Source organism: Pristiophorus japonicus, chromosome 23, assembly GCF_044704955.1.
Source record: "Pristiophorus japonicus isolate sPriJap1 chromosome 23, sPriJap1.hap1, whole genome shotgun sequence".
In the NCBI taxonomy this organism is placed as follows: domain Eukaryota; kingdom Metazoa; phylum Chordata; class Chondrichthyes; family Pristiophoridae; genus Pristiophorus; species Pristiophorus japonicus.
The window spans coordinates 55,302,395-55,319,381 of NC_091999.1; the positions used below are offsets into that span (position 1 = coordinate 55,302,395).

General features: G+C 43.9%; 1 non-coding gene across 1 annotated transcript; it reads left to right on the forward strand.

Annotated features, from left to right (window-relative positions):
* Positions 1-12,447: 12,447 nt before the first annotated feature.
* On the forward strand, positions 12,448-12,530 carry trnat-ggu (transfer RNA threonine (anticodon GGU)). The gene has a single exon. It is a non-coding gene; the product is annotated as a tRNA-Thr (tRNA).
* Positions 12,531-16,987: the final 4,457 nt, after the last annotated feature.

Consider the following 16,987-nt stretch of genomic DNA (forward strand, 5'->3'; position numbering starts at 1 on the left):
TATCAGAATATTTCACAGGCTATCACGTGCAAAATGTGTGGATGCATTTTAAAATTCAATCGGTTCCAAAACCAGGTTACAGAAAGTTACGGATTTCAAATCTTATGCAAGACAGTTCAATAAAGGGGCGGTTCAAAGGACTTCAGCTGAGTTTAAACTGCAGTTAAGTCTATTACAACGACAACTCGTGTACTCAAACGGAACAAGTTTGGGGTTTGATATAATAGAAGGTGAACTAGGTGAGAAGTGATGTAAGTTAGATTAAGAAAAAGCACAAAAATGGAACAGTCAGTAACAGAACATCAATTAGTCTCCTCTGATCATGGAGCAATCAAAAAGTCGACACACTGTTTTTGAAACGAAGATAATTTGTTCAACATTTATACAAGATATTAATCTCCAGCCCATATATAGGGGTTATTAAGATAATCGGAAACAAACAAGAACTGCCAGAATGAACATGGTTCAGTGCCCAAAGCAATCCCAGTAAATCCTGTTCTATTTACAAATGCAGCTTTTCTCCTCAGACCATTTAAAACTAAGATGAGGAGGAATTTCTTCTCTCAGAGGGTTGTAATCTGTGGAATTCTCTGCCCCAGAGAGCTGTGGAGGCTGGGTCATTGAATATATTTAAGGCTGAGGTAGACAGGTTTAGCAGAGTTGTTCACAATCAGGAAGGCTTTAGATTGAGTCAGGGAACAGAGTAGTTCTGCTCACACAATCAAAGAATGGTTACAGCACGAAAGGCCATTCGGCTCGTCGAGCCCTTGCCGGCTCCCAACCAGTCTCACTGCCCCGCCCTTTCCCACCGGTCCTGCAAATGTTTTCTTTCAGATACTTATCCAATTCCCTTTTTAAAGCTGTGATTGAGTCTGCCTCCACCACCCTTTCAGGCGGTGCATTCCAGATCCTAACGACTCACTGCATAAAATAGATTTTTCTTCCATTGTCTTTGGTTCTTCTTCTCATCCACTTTAAATCCGTCTCCTCTGGTTCTCGACCCCTCCACCAATTGGAACAGTATCTCTCAATCTACTCTCTCCGGGCCCCTCATGATTTTGAACACCTCGATCAATTCTCCTCGCAACCTTCTCTGCTCCAAGGAGAACAACCCCAGCTTCTCCAGTCAATCCACGGAACTGAAGTCCCTATTCTCGTGAATCATTCTTGTCAATCTTTTCTGCACCCTCTCTAAGGCCATCACATCCGAATCTGCGGTGCCCAGAATTGGACACAATGATCCAGTTGAGACCGAACCAGTGTTTTACAAAGGATCATCATAACCTCCTTGCTTTTGTACTCTGTGATGCCCAGGATCCTGCAAGCTTTTTTAACTGCTTTCCCAACCTGTCCTGCCACCTTCAGCGATTTGTCGACATATACCCGCAGGTCTCACTGTTCATGCATCCCCTTTAGGATTGTACCCTTTCGTTTATATTGTCTCTCCTTGTTCATTTAATCATGCTTTTCTAATTTTATTTCTTAACTCAGATTCACGGCCTCATTTTATTTCTTCCTCCGAGCCCCACAACTTAATCTGGCAGCGTAATGTTGGCGAGTGGTGATTGATTGCCCTGGAAACCAACAGGAAGAGATGTCAGAGGCCGGAGTGCCGAGGGAGCAGCGTGTTCTGCAACAAATCACGGTGCTTGATGGGTGGATCCTGAGTCGGCCCATCGGGTAAGTATGTTTCAACATCTGTTAAACAATTTATCTTTTAAAAGTTAAATTGAGATTTCCTTTGTCAACAAAACAGTTTAACATCTGTCAGTATTTTATTTCCATTTATGAGTTCCTATTATGAGTTTCAGACACTTCAGTTCCAAGTGTACCAGGTATTTAAAGGTCATTCATTCCCTCTTTTCATGTCGCTGTTAGTTAAAGGGACAGAGATTGATTTCCTCTCATTATGCATTTGTGGTAGTAAAAGTAACATCCTTCCTGTTGGTAGTGATTTACATTCTGTGCTGGCCGAGATGGCTGGTGGCATCAAACTTTAAAATACACATTCTCGTGTTCAAATCTCTCCAGGGTCTCACCCATCCCTATCTCTGTAACCTTCTCCAGCCCACCAATCCTCTTAACAGTTTGTTTTCTATGGAACAGAGGAGGCTGAGGGCAGACGTTAATGAGGTGTAGAAAATTATGAGGGACCTAGATAGAGTGGATAGGAAGGACCTATTTCCCTTCGCAGAGGGGTCAGCAACTAGCTGAACCTTTTAGCCAGTATGTAGCAAGCCCAGCAAGAGAGGAGGAAGTTCTGGACTTTATATTAGGGATTGAAGCTGGGCAGGTGGAAGGGGTATCAGTGGGAGGGCATTGGTGCCATTGATCGTAATTCTCTTAGATTTAGGGTAGTTATGGAAAAGGACAAAGATAGACCAGGAATAAAAGTTCTCAATTGGGGGAAAGCCAATTTTACTGACCTGAGATGTGGTTTAGCCAAAGTGGACTGGAAACAGCTACTTGAAATGGTGAGAGATTGGGAAATGTTGGTGTTCAGAGGGACCTTGGTGTCCTTGTACACGAATCACTGAAAGTTAACATGCAGGCACAGCAAGCAATTAAGAAAACAAATGGTATGTCGGCCTTTATTACAAGAGGAGTTGAGGATAATAGTAAACATAAGAACAGGAACATAAGAAATACGAACTGGAGTAGGCCATACGGCCCCTCGAGCCTGCTCCGCCATTCAATGAGATCATGGCTGATCTGATCATAGACTCAGCTCCACTTACCCGCGAGCTCTCCATAACCCCTTATCCCCTTATCATTTAAAAAACTATTTCTGTCTCAAGTTTATTCAATATCCCAGCTTCCACAGTTCTCTGAGGCAGCGAGTTCGACAGATTTACAACCCTGTGAGAGAAGAAATTCCTCCTCATCTGTTTTAAATGGGCGGCCCCTTATTCTAAGATCATGCCCTCTAGTTCCAGTCTCCCCCCATCTTATACGTTTCGATAAGATCACCTCTCATTCTTCTGAATTCCAATGAGTAGAGGCCAAAACTACTCAACCTTTCCTCATAATTCAACCTGCTGATCCCTTATATCAATCTAGTGAACCTTCTCTGAACTGCCTCCAGAGCAATTATATTCTTTCCTAAATATGGAAAGCAAAACTGCATTCAGTATTCCAGGTGTGGCCTCACCAAAACCTTCTATAGCTGCAGCAAGACTTCCCCGCTTTTATACTCTATCCCCTTTGCAAAAAAGGTCAAAAAACAATTGGCCTTCCTGTTCACTTGCTGTACATGCATACTATCCTTTAGTGTTTCATGCACAAGTAACCCCAGGGCCTGCTGTTTTGCGGCACATTGCAATCATTATCCATTTAAGTAATAACTTGCTCCGAGACATCTTACTGCAATTATATAGGACCCTGCTGAGACGACACCTGGAGTATTGTGTACAGTTATGATTGCTTACCAAAGGAAGGATGTACTTACCATTGAGGATGGCAACGAAGGTTCGCCAGACTGATACCTGGGATGGAGGGCTTGTCCTGTGAGGAGAGATTGAGTAGACTAGGCCTATATTCTGTACAGGTTAGAAGAATGAGAGGTGATCTCATTTTAAAACATAAAAATTCTTACAGGGTTTGATAGTATAGATCAGGCGTGTCAAACATACGGCCCGCGGGCCGAACACGGTCCCGCAAGCCTCTTCCTCCGGCCCACCACGTGTTTTAATATATATGAACCCTCACCCCACTCCCCCCCCCCGCCCCGATCTTTTGCTTGCTGACTGAAACACAACTTGAATTTGACGGCCGTCACGCAACAGGAGGAGTGTGGCGGAGGCAGTGGAAAGGTCAGTCGGTGTCCACGGGGAGCAATTCTGGGACAACGAGGGTACTCACATGGACTGTCAATGGTAGATAAGTTTTGAGTGAGGCAGTGAGTAAATAAACACCAAGAGAGAGGGGGAGGAGTGTCGCTGGAACTCCAGGTGATGTAACAGATGATGGGGGTTAGTGCAGGGTAGGTAGTGAGGGGGTTGTTTTCTTGCATTTCTCCCCCTCCTCAGCCCCAGTGAGGCGCTGATTTTAAAATTCTCAGCTTCCTGTTCAAACCCCTCGATGGCCCCACCCCTCCCTATCTCTGTAACCTCCTCCAGCCCCTACAACTTTCCCTCTCTCTGTAACCTTCTCCAGTCCCGACACCCCACCCTATCTCTGTAACCTCCTCCAGTCCCTACACCCCTACCTATCTCTGTAACCTCCTCCAGACCCTACACCCGTCCCTATCTCTGTAACATCCCCCAGCCCTACACCTCTCCCTATCACTCTCATCTCCTTGAGCCCCTACACCTCTCCCTATCTTTGTAACCTCCTCCAGCCCTACACCCTTCCCTATCTCTGTAACCTCCTCCAGCCCTACACCCCTCCCTCTCTCTCTAACCTCTTCGAGCCCCTCCACCTCTCCCGATCTCTCTAACGTTGTTAGGGTTAACTTCAACCCACCACTAGGATTCTGTTAGCCTTAAAGTAAATGCAGGTTTTATTAATACAAGCCGGCAGGGGAGCTATCCCTGAAGGAATGCTCGAAGATAGAGCCAGAGACATATTACTTTATACAGTTTCAGATTATAGCATTAAGTAAATACGCAAGTTCGAATTAATACATGCTGATTGATTAATACATGATTGGTACAGCGCTTCCTCCAATCTGGCTTCTATATGCCTTAATTGGCAATTCCAAATACATGTTGTTATGATTCTTTTTAATTAACTCTTATCTTGCTATACAATTCAAATTCTATGTTATCTGTGTCTGTGCCCAGCTCCCAAGGCCTTTGGTCTATGAATTGGAACATCTGCTCCTCTGTGGAAGGCATCCCACACATGGTTCCCACAGTCTGAAAACAGGCTGTGGGATCCATTTTAAAGACCTCTTAACTCCATTTTAAAACATCGCAATTGTTATTATTAATTGTAATTTCAATTTGTAATCTGCCCTTTCAGTCCCTCCTGTTGATCCCTGATTATTTCTAAATAATCAGCTGATCACACATATGTTCTGAGCCATCTGCTGGAAATGGTGATATCAAGTCCATATTCCTGGGATCGCTCGTAGTTCCATCTTTTGCGGAGTCTTTACATACTACCCCTGACCATTTCACTGGGATATTGGCACGCCATTTATATTTCTTTTTGTACATACAGTGCATAAGCTCGGGGGTCTTGGTTGTTTCCCTAACGCGTTACAAAATCATTCGCCTCCCTATCATGCCTACATTACATAATTAACAAGGCTGTTTGCTGTTCGGCTAGAACCACGTGGTTGTATATCTCTCTGATCTAACACATCAGATATAGTTGGATCACGATACATGTCCATTCCACTACCATTATTATCTCAATTAAATGCCACATCAATTTGAGGACTGCGTAGGCTTCAGGTGGCCAGACCTTAAAAATATCTCACCATGAACAACAATCTTCCTTTCCCTGCCTTATCCTAACCTGTTTCCTATATCTCCCGCCTCGGTTTCGTTGATCAGGCGATAGGATTGGGACACTCACGACTCTGATCAGGTGTTCATGCCGTTTTTTTTTGTTTGATTAACCCTCTTTGGATCTAGCAAAGGCTTTCTGCGTTCTTGGTTACGGGCATTTGCCAACCTCTTCTTCCTGCATCTCTTGTATCTGCCTGTGCAGTCTCCCAGGAGCATCAACACCACTATCAGCTGCACTAGGACTAACACATGGGATATAATTCGAATCCCTATCTTGTAACTTTACTCGGGTAAGCCTCGCCTGTCTTTGCACTTGTTACATAACATCACCAACCAACTCAAGGCTATTACTATCTTTACTGCCACTAGGGTATGGGAAAGGATCCTTATCCAGGGATGTATAATCTCAAGTACCAAGGCGGGTTTTTCAGGTTATCCTTTATTTCACTGTCCAGTTCTTCAGCTTTCTCCTTCAGCTCTTAATATCTTTTAATGTTATTTCTTGAGCTCAGTTAAATCTTCAAGTAACAGGTGAATTGATTGTGCTTGCTCTTCCATGTAAACATCAATGCCTTGCTTAATCTCATCACTTATATTTCATGTCATTGTCTTCCTGGCATGTCATGTTTGCTCTTCCCACTGCCACCGACAGTCTTGGAGTAACGTAAGTTCCCAGGCTAGTTACCACACAATATTCTCCTCGCCCATGATAGGTGTAATGTGTGGGTTCGGTTCGGGCAGGGTTTATTCCCATGACACATCCTTCCATATTATTGTCAAACCCGCAGCTATCCTTGCTCCCGTCTCCCACTGGGTGAGGGCATATAGTTAGGCTCCCTTCTCTCCGGCACATGGATAAAGATATTCCCCTTATATTTCCATTCTTTTTGATCTCATACTGGTCCATCGCGGATGCACTTTTCCCCTCGTATTATGTTTGTTTCCCCTCACATCCTCCTGTAACCTCATACACCCTTGTCATTCCTTTCAAAAAGGGCCACATTACAGCAAATGTCTAAAGGGACAAAGTGTGTTAAAAAGACAAGCCTGAAGGCTCTGTGCCTCCATGCGAGGAATATTCGTAATAAGGTGGACGAATTAACTGCACAGGCACCAATTAATGAATATGATATAATTGGCACCACGGAGACATGGCTGTCCTAAGGCTGTGTCCCCTGGTTCTGGACTTCCCCAAAAATCGGGAACAAGCTACCCGCATCTAACCTGTCCCGTCCCGCCAGAATCTTTATGTTTCAATGAAATCCCCTCTCATCCTTCTCAACTCCAATATATAAAAATCCAATTGATCCAGTCTCTCCTCATATGATAGTCCAGCCATCCCGGGAATCAGTCTGGTGAACCTTCGCTGCACTCCCTCAATAGCAAGAACGTCTTTCCTCAGATTATGAGACCAAAACTGAACACAATATTCCATGTGAGGCCTCACCAAGGCCCTGTACAACTGCAGTAAGAATCTGTTGAATCTGCATTTTACTGTAACTCTATGACATTCTGAACCGATAAAGAAATGGAATCGTGAAATGTATCTGTGTCTCTCAGTCTCTGCCTCACTCTCTACTTCTGTCTCTTTAGACATCTGTGCATGTGTTTGCGTGTTTGAGTCTTTGTCTCCCTCACTCTGCCTCTCTCTGACTCACTCTGTCTTTCCCTGTTTTTCTGTTTGTCTCGATCTCTCAATCTGCCCGTGTCTTTCTCAGTGTCCAGTTCTGTTCCAAAGGGATTCTCTCAGTCTCTCTGTCTGACTGTCTCTCTCTTTCCCATCAGCACTGTCTGTCTATGTCTCTGCCTGTCTGTCTCTCTTTGCCTGTCTCTGTTCGACCCTGTCTCTAACCTGTTGAGTATTTCCATCATTTTCTGTTTTTATCTCTGTCTTTCGCTCTCACCTCTCACTATCTCTCTCTCTCTCTCTCTTTGACGCTCCCTTTTTCCATGTCTTTGTCTTTGTCTCTGGCTTTCCTGTACTCTTTGCCTCCCTCTCTTTATGGAGCACACACACACACATATCTGTGTATGTGTGTGTTTGAGTCTTTGTTTCACTCAGTCCGCCTATCCCTCTCAGTATCACACTTGCTCTCTCTCTATTTCTCTAGCTCGTTGTCTGTCTCTCCATGTTCCTGTTTTTGTATCTGTCTCTCAATGTGTCTGTCTCTTTCTCATGGTGTCTAGTTCTTTTCATAGCTCGATTCCTGCTGTCTCAAAATCTACACCCGTCAGTACCTCGTTTGTATAGTCGTGAGTATCCCCACCTGTCATGCGGGAGGAAGCATGTTCGAAATGTAGAATTGTACTTCTGTTATTCGGTATAGATTCATCTTAAAAGTTCCAGAGCAACATAGAAGAATAAAAATACAGCAAGACGATATTGGCTCTTCCAGATTTTTAGGAAACAGAGACTTTTTCAGGACTCTGTGGTGTTCTGATGCAGAGAGATGGATGATTGAGTTATATCTTAGTAACATTTAAAAACACACAGACGCAGTAATCGTGGCCGAGTGGCTAAGGCGATGGAGTAGATATCAATTGGAGTTTACCCGCGCAGGTTCGAATCCTGCCGACTACGGATTTCAGCATTTTTCATTCAATTTCAGACTTGAACCAGGTCCCTGCAAAACGGATCCTGAGTTGGGTGGAATAACGTCCCACACCTTTCAACACTGACATGTTATTCTCATTTTCATTAATCTGAAATATTCACGATACATACGGATAGAAAAACGCAAAAATCAGCGAAATTAGCGACAGTGATTCAGCCTGTCTATCCCTCTATATGTCTAAGGCACTCTGTGTATGTCCATTGGTGCATCTATATTTTTGGTTATGTATGCGTGTGTGTCTCTGTGTCTTTCTATCTGTGTATATGTCTCTGTGTATGCGCAACTGTCTGCGCATATCATCACCATGAATTTGGTATGTCCTGGAACTTTTAAAAAAGATTTGGGAAAAATAATACGGTTATGACATTTGATATCGGCTTTGCTTCAGCGACAGCATTTTCGACTTCATGTCCCACTCCTGAGACTTGAGCATATAATGTTGGTTGACACTCAAGTGCCGTACTTGGGGAATTTTGCATTGTTGAAGATGTTGACTTTCGGATGAAATGTTAAATTGAAGCTCCATCTGCTCTCTCGGGTGAATGTGAAAGTTCCGACAGCATTATTCGATAAAGAGTACTGAGTTGCCCCCATGTCACTTTTATATAAATATTCTGAAATGCTCACTGAAAACCTGTGTGTATGCGTGTGTCTGTGAGGGTGAAGCTCAAGCCCAGATTCTCACAGAGACAGAATGTGAAGGTTCACAAGTCCAGAATGGCTGAGTGTATAAGTCGTTGCATTTAAGATCCAATGGATTTATAGTTACGTGGGTTCGAACCCCACTCCTGGTAACTCTTGAATTTAACACCGATTTTCTCCCATCCTGCTCAGTGATACCCTAATGCCTTCTGTTGAAACTGTAACTCTGTCACATTCTCAACTGACCAAGAAATGTGATTGTGAAGTGCCTCTCACTCTATGTCTTCAGAGAGCTCTGTATATCTTTACGTGTTTGAGTCTATGACTCAATGTGTCTGAGGACCAACAAGCTGAATTCAGGGAGCTCGGAGTTAAATTAAAAAGTAGGACTTCAAAGGTCGCAAACTCAGGATTGCTACCAGCGCCACCTGCTAGTCGGAACAGGAATCGCAGGATAGCTCAGATGAATACGTGGCTTGAAGTGTGGTGCAGATGGGAGGGATTCAAGTTCTGGGACTTTGGAACCGGTTCTGCGGGAGGTGGGACCAGAACGAAACCGGACGGTCTGCACCTGGGCAGGACCAGAACCAATGTTCAAGGGGGAGTGCATGCTAGCGTTTCTGGGGAGGGTTTAAAGTAATACGGCAGGGCGACGGGAGACAGAGGGAAGTAGAATGGGCGCAGAAGTGAAAGAATAAAAGTAAAGGTGGAGGGCAGAGAAACCCACGGCAAAAATCAAATAGGGCCACTTTACAGCAAAATTCTAAATGGTCAACGTGTGTTAAAATAACAAGCCTGGAGGTTCTGTGCCTCATTGCGAGGAGTATTCGTAATAAGCTGGACGAATTAACTGCACAAGCAGCAATTACTGAATATGAAATAATTGACACCACGGAGACATGGCTCCAGGGTAACCAAGGCTGGGAATTCAACATTCAGGAAGCATAGACAGAAATGAAAAGATGGTAGGGTAGCGTTGCTGGTTAAAGAGGAAATTAAGGCAATAGTAAGGAACGACATTAGCTTGGATGATGTGGAATATGAATGGGTGGAGCTGCGGAATACCAAAAGGAAGAAAACGCAAGTGGAGTTGTGTACAGATCAGCAGACAGTAGTAGTGAGGTTGGGGACAGCATCAAACAAGAAATTAGGGATGCGTGCCATAAAGATACAGCTGTTATCAAGGGCGACTTTACTTTACATGTAGATTGGGCTAACCAAACAGGTAGCAATATGGTGGAGGAGTATTTCCTCGAGCGTATTAGGGATGGTTTTCTCACTCAGTATATCGAGGGATCATCTAGAGGGCTGGCCATCCTAGACTGGGTGATGTGTAATGAGAAAGGACCAATTAGCAATCTTGTTGTGCGAGGCCCCTTGGGAAAGAGTGACCATAATAAGGTAGAATTCTTTATTAAGGTGGCGAGTGACACAGCTAATTCAGAGACTAGGATCCTGAATTTAAGGAAAGATAACTTCGATGGTATGAGGCGTGAATTTGCTAGAATAGACTGGCGAATGATACTTAAAGGGTTGAAGGTGGATAGGCCATGGCAAACATTTAAAGATCAAATGGATGAACTTCAACAATTGTATTTCCCTGTCTGGAGTAAAAATAAAACGGGGAATGTGGCTCAACCGTGGCTAACAAAGGACATTAAGGATAGTGTTAAATCCAGGGAAGAGGCATATAAATTGGCCAGAAAAAGCTTCAACCTGAGGACTGGGAGGAATTTAGAATTCGGCAGAGGAGGAAAAAAGGTTTAATTAGGAGGGGGAACATAGATTATGAGAGGAATCTTGCTGGGAACATAATAAATTTCGATAGATATGTGAAGACAAAAAGATTAGAGAAGACAAACGTAGGTCCCTTGCAATCAGATTCAGGTGAATTTATAGTGGAGAAGAAGGAAATTGTAGACCAGTTGAACAATCACTTTGGTTCTGTCTTCACGAAGGAAGAAACGCATAACCTTCCAGAAATACTAGGGCACCAAGGATCTAGCGAGAAGGAGGAACTGAAGGAAATCCTTATCAGTCAGGTAATTGTGTTCGGGAAATTGATGGGATTGAAGGCCGATAAATCCCCGGGGCCTGATAGTCTGCATTGGAATGTACTTAAGGAAGTGGCCCTAGAAATAGCGGATGATTGGTGATCATTTTCGAACAGTCTATCGACTCTAGATCAGTTCGTATGAACTGAAGGGTAAATAATGTAACAGCACATTTTAAAAAAGGAGGGAGATAGAAAGCGGATAATTACAGACCGGTTAGCCTGACATCAGTAGTGGGGAAAATGTACGAATCAATTTATTAAAGATGAAATAGCAGCGCATTTGGAAAGCAGTGACAGGATCGGTCCAAGCTGCATGAATATATGAATGGGAAATCAAGCTCGACAAATCTTCTGGAATTATTTGAGGATGTAGCTAGTATAATGGACAAGGGCAACCAGTGGATGTGGTGTATTTGGACTTTCAAAAGGCTTTCAACAAGGTCCCACACACGTATTGGTGTGCAAAGTTAAAGCACATGGTATTGGGGGTAATGTACTGACGTGGATAGAGAACTGGTTGGCAGACAGAAAGCAGAGAGTCGGGATAAACGGTCCTTTTCAGAAAAGCAGGCAGTGACTAGTGGGGTGCCACAGCGCTCATTGCTGGGATCCCAGCTATTTACAATATACATTAATGATTTAGATGAAGGAATTGAGTGTAATATCTTCAAGTTTGCAGATGATACTAACAGGGTGGCGGTGTGAGCTGTGAGCAGGATGCTAAGAGGCTGCAGGGTGACTTGGACCGGTTAGGTGAGAGGGCAAATGCATGGCAGATGCAGTATAATGTGGATAAATGTGAGGTTATCCACTTTAGTGGCAAAAACACGAAGGCAGAATATTATCTGTATGGCAGCAGATTTGGAAAACGGGAGCTGCAACGAGACCTGGGTGTCATGGTACATCAGTCATTGAAAGCTGGCATGCAGTTGCAGCAGGCAGTGAAGAAGGCAAATGGTATGTTGGCCTTCATAGCTAGGGCATTTGAGTATCGGCGCAGGGAGGTCTTACTGCAGTTGTACAGGACATTTGTGAGACCTCACCTGGAATATTGTGACAAGTTTTGGTCTCGTAATCTGAGGAAGGTCTTTCTTGCTATTGAGGGAGTGCAGCGAAGGTTTACCTGACTGATTCCCGGGATGGCAGGTCTGACATATGAGGAGAGATCGAATCGACTGTGTCTCTGTGTCTGTCTATCTGTATATATGTCTCTGTGTATGTGCAACTGTCTGTGGAAATCATCACCATGAACTTGGTATGTGCTGGAACTTAAAAAAAAAGACTTGGGGAAAGTAATATAGCTGTGAACTTTTGTCTCAGCTTTGGTTCAGTGGCAGCATTCTCGACTGAATTCGGATTTTGTGTGTTCAAGTCGCACTCCTGAGACTTGAACATCTAATCTTGGCTAACACTCAATTGCAGGACTTGGGGAATTTTGCATTGTTGAAGCTGTTGACATTCGGATGAACTGTTAATTTGAAGCTCCGCCTGCGCACTCGGGTGGATGTGACAGGTCCCAGAGCATTACATCAAAAAGAATAGGAGAGTTGCCCCCGTGTCAATATTGCTCAAAATGATCGGAAATGCTCCCTGAAACCCGATGTGCATGTGTGTGGCTGTGGGGGTGGAGATGAAGCCCAGATTCTCACAGAGACAGAATCCAATTGCTAACGGGACCAGGATGGCCGAGTGGTTAAGGCGTTGGGCTGGTGATCCAATGGGTTTTTACGCTCGTGGGTTCGTATCCCAGTCCTGGTAATTGTTTCATTCAACAAAGATTGTTTTCCCATCCTGCTCAGTGATACCCGAATTTCATCTGTTGCATTTGCATTTTTCTGTAACTCGGTGACACTCTGAGCAGATAATGAAATGAAATTGTGCAATGTATCTGTGTCGCTAAGTCTCTGCCTCTCTCTCCCTTTAGAGAGCTGTGTATGTGTTTGTGTATTTGAATCTTTGTCTCCCTCAGTCTGCCTCTCTCTGATTCACTCTGTCTGTCCCTTTTACTTTGTTTGTCTCTGTCTCTCAATCTGTCTCTTTCTCACGGTGTCAAGTTCTGTTCCAAAGGGATTCTCTCAGACTATCTGTCTGAATGTCTCTCTCTTTCCATCATCGCTGTCTGTCCATGTCTTTGCCTGTCTCTATTACTCCCTGCCTCTAACCTGATGAGTATTTCCATCATTTTCTGTTTTTGCCTCTTTGTCTCTCTCTCTATCTGTCTTTTTCTCTTTCTGTCTCCCTCTTTGTCTCTCTCTTTGTCCCTGGCTTTTTCGTTTCATTCCATCACTATTTGCCTCCCTCTCTTTTTGGAGCACGCAAACACATCTCTGTTTATGTATGTTTTCAAGTCTTTGTCTCACTCAGTCTGACCCTCCGTCTCAGTCTCAAACTTTCTGTCTCTCTCTGTCTCTATCTCACTTTCTGTCACTCCCTGTTTCCCTGTTTGTCTCTGTTTCTCAATGTGCCTCTCTCTTTCTCACGGTGTCCAGTTCTGTTCCAATCGGATTCTCTCAGTCTCTCTTTCTGACTGTCTCACTCTTTCCCATCATCTCTGTCTGTCTATGTCTCTGCCTGTCTGTCTCCCTTTGTCTGTCTCTGTTAGTTCCTGTCTCTAACTTGATGAGTATTTCCATCATTTTCTGCTTTTGTCTCTATCTCTCTCTCTCTATTTGTATCTCTCCTTGTCACTGTATTTATCATTGTCTTTCTCTCATTCTATCCCTCTCTCTCTTAATAGATCACACACACAGACCTCTGTATATGTATGTGTTTGAGTCTTTTTCTCACTCAGTCTGCCTCTCCTTCTCAGTCTCACACTTTCTGTCTCTCGTTGTCTCTATCTCGCTGTCTGTCTTTCCCTGTTTGTCGGTTTGCCTCTGTCTCTCAATGTGTCTGTCGACTTTTCATGGTGACCAGTTCTGTTCACAACTCGATTCCTGCTCTGACAGAACTGATGCTCGTCAGTTTCTCGTTTGTTAGTGGTGAGAATCCCCGCCTGTCATGAGGAGTCCGGGGATCAATTCACCGACGGGGAGGCAGTTGTTTCAAAATGTTGAATTTTACTTCTGTTTCTTGGAAGAGATTCATATTAAAAAGTTCTAGAGCAATATAGAACTGTAAAAATACAGGTAGAGGAGATTGCCTCTTCCTGATTTTGAGCAAACGGAGACTTTTTCATGATTCTTTGGCCGTCTGCTGCACAGAGATGGATGACTGAGTCGTTTCTGCGTAACGTTCAAGGAGGCAGAAATGCATTAGTCGTGGCCGAGTGGTTAAGGCGATGAATTCGAAATCCATTGAGTTTTCTCCATGCAGGTTCGAATCCTGCAGACTTCGATGCCCAGCATTTTTCATTGCATTTCACAATTTAACCATGTCTCTACAAAACTGATCCTGAGATAGGTGGAATAACATCCCACACCTTTCAACACTGACAGCTCTTTCTGATTTTTATTAATCTGCAATATTAAAGATACATACGGACAGAAAAACGCAAAAAGCTGTCAAAGTTTCTACAGTGATTCAGACTGCCTATCCTTCTATATGTCTAAGGCATCGGTGCATCTCCGTTGGTGCGTGTAACTGTCTGTGGAAATCACCACCATGAATTTGGTATGTCCTGGAACTTAGAAAAAAGAATTGGGAAAAATAATACTGTTGTGAACTTTGGTATCGGCTTTGTTGCAGTGGCAGCAGTCTCGACTGAATCAGGAGTTTGTGTGTTCAATTCCCACTCCTGAGACTTAAGCATATAATCTTGGCTAACACTCTAGTGCAGCACTTGGGGAATTTTGCATTGTTGAAGCTGTTGAAGTTCGGATGAAATGTTAAATTGAAGCTCCGTCTGCACCCTCGTATGGATGTGAAACATCCCAGAGCATTACTCGAAAAAGAATAGGGGAGTTGCCCCCGTGTCAATATTACTAAAAATGTTCGTAAATGCTCACTGAAAAACGGTGTGTATGTGTGTGTCTGTGGGAGTGGGGTTGAATCCAGATTCTCGCAGAGACAGAATCCAGATTGTGACAGGACCAGGATGGCCGCGTGGTTAAGGCGGTGGCTTTAAAATTAAATGGACTTTTCCCGCGTGGGTTTGTACCCCACTCCTGGTATCTCTTTAATTTAACACGGATTTCCTCCCATTCCGATCAGTGATACCGGATTTTCATCTGTTGAATCTGCAATTTTCTGTACCTATGTGACACTCTGAGCCGATAATGAAATGAAATTGTGAAATGTATCTGTGTCGCTCGGTCTCTGCCTCTCTCTCTCTTTCGAGAGCTGTGTATGCGTTTGCATGTTTGAGTCTTTGTCTCAATCTATCTGTCCCTGTTTCTCGATTTGTCTCTGTCTCTCAATCTGTCTCTTTCTCACGGTGTCCACGTCTGTCCCAATGGGATTCTCTCAGACTCTTTGTCTGACTGGCTCTCTCTTTCCCATCATTTCTGTCTGACCATGTCTTTGCCTGCCTCTGTTCGTCCCTGTCTCTAACCTGATAAGTATTTCCATCATTTTCAGTTTTTGTCTCTATCTCTCTCTCGCTATCTGTCTCTCTCCTTGTCACTGTCTTTATCATTGTCTTTCTCTCACTCTTTCCCTCTCTCTCTTTATAAATCACTCACACACATCTCTGTATATGTTTGTATTTGAGTCTTTTTCTCACTCAGTCTGCCTCAGACTCATACTTCCTGTCTCTCGTTGTCTCTATCTCGTTGTCTGTCTCTCCCTGTTTGTCGGTTTGTCTCTGTCTCTCAATATGTCGGTCGGCTTCTCATGGTGTCCAGTTCTGTTCACATCTCGATTCCAGGTCTGACAGAGCCACGATCTGTCAGTTCCTCGTTAGTATAGTGGTGAGTATCCCTGCCTGTCATGCAGGAGACTGAGGTTCAATTCGCCGACGAGGAGGCAGTTGTTTCAAATATACAAAGTTTTACTTTTGTTTCTTGGTATCGACTCATGTTAAAAAGTTCCAGAGTAATATAGAACATTACAAATACAGCAAGATCAGATTGCTACTTCCAGATTTTTAGCAAATGGAGACTGTTTCAGGATTCTGTGGCCGTATGCTGCACAGAAATGGATGACTGAGTTTTATCTGAGTAAAATTTAAAGAGGCAGCGGACCAGTGGTTGTGGCCGAGTGGTTAAGAAGATGGACTGAAAACCCATTGTGGTTTCCCCGTGGAGAATTGATTCCGGCCGACTGCGTTTCTCAGCATATTTCATTCTGTTTGATAATTTAACCAGGTTCATGAAAAACTGATTCTGAGATAGATGGAACAAAAGCCAGCCAAAGTAGCGACAGTGAACCTGCCTGTCTATCCATCTATTTGTATAAGTTCTCTGTCTATATCTTGATCTGGGTGTTATGGTACATCAGTCATTGAAAGTTGGCACGCAGGTGCAGCAGGCGGTGAAGCAGGCAAATGGCATGTTCGCCTTCATAGCTGGGTGATTTGAGTGTAGGAGCAGGGAGGTCTGACTGCAGTTGTACAGAGCCTTGGTGGGGTCACACCTGGAATATTGTGTGGAATTTTTTGAGGATGTTTCCAGCAGAGTGGACAAGGGAGAACCAGTTGTTGTGGTATATTTGGACTTTCAGAAGGCTTTCGACAAGGTCCCTCACAAGAGATTAATGTGCAAAGTTAAAGCACATGGGATTGGGGGTAGTGTGCTGACATGGATTGAGAACTGGTTGTCAGACAGGAAGCAAAGAGTAGGAGTAAATGGGGACTTTTCAGAATGGCAGGCAGTTACTAATGGGGTACCGCAAGGTTCTGTGCTGGGGCACCAGCTGTTTACACTGTACATTAATGATTTAGACGAGGGGATTAAATGTAGTATCTCCAAATTTGCGGATGACACTAAGTTGGGTGGCAGTGTGAGCTGCAAGGAGGATTCTATGAGGCTGCAGAGCGACTTGGATAGGTTAGGTGAGTGGGCAAATGCATGGCAGATGAAGTATAATGTGGATAAATGTGAGGTTATCCACTTTGGTGGTAAAAACAGAGAGACAGACTATTATCTGAATGGTGACAGATTAGGAAAAGGGCAGGTGCAAAGAGACCTGGGTGTCATGGTACATCAGTCATTGAAGGTTGGCATGCAGGTACAGCAGGCGGTTAAGAAAGCAAATGGCATGTTGGCCTTCATAGCGAGGGGATTTGAGAACAAGGGCAGGGAGGTGTTGCTACAATTGTACAGGGCCTTTGCTGA